Raw genomic sequence first — 465 nt, forward strand, 5'->3', positions numbered from 1 at the left:
TTTCTTTATTATTTAAAACATTATGGTAATCATGACAGGTATCATATTGGGCATAATGGTTATATCGGATATAAATGTTTGCAGTGATAAAAATCGCTTCATAAATTGATAATAACTGTATAATACAAAAAAAGAGAAAACGACAGAGAAAAAGATATAGATAAGCGTAATGAAAAGAGAGATGCCTAATAAACGAATAAAGGAAATGGGAAGATAAGATAAAACAGAAAACAACCAGAACTTTCCTGGAAAATCCATTCCAAATATGACGTCATTACGTATACCTATTCCGTAAAATACGATAAATTCGTGAAAAAAAAACATCGAATATTGGGGGGAGGGATGAAAATATACATTATTAGAACAAGAAAATGAATTAAGGATAAAACTGTTTAATATCCGTGAAAGCAATTTCGGTAAAACAAAAGTCGAACGCTCTGCGGCCGTAGAAAGTATTGAAGTAAT

The sequence above is a fragment of the Penaeus monodon genome, chromosome 31 (assembly GCF_015228065.2).
Source record: "Penaeus monodon isolate SGIC_2016 chromosome 31, NSTDA_Pmon_1, whole genome shotgun sequence".
Taxonomy (NCBI): domain Eukaryota; kingdom Metazoa; phylum Arthropoda; class Malacostraca; order Decapoda; family Penaeidae; genus Penaeus; species Penaeus monodon.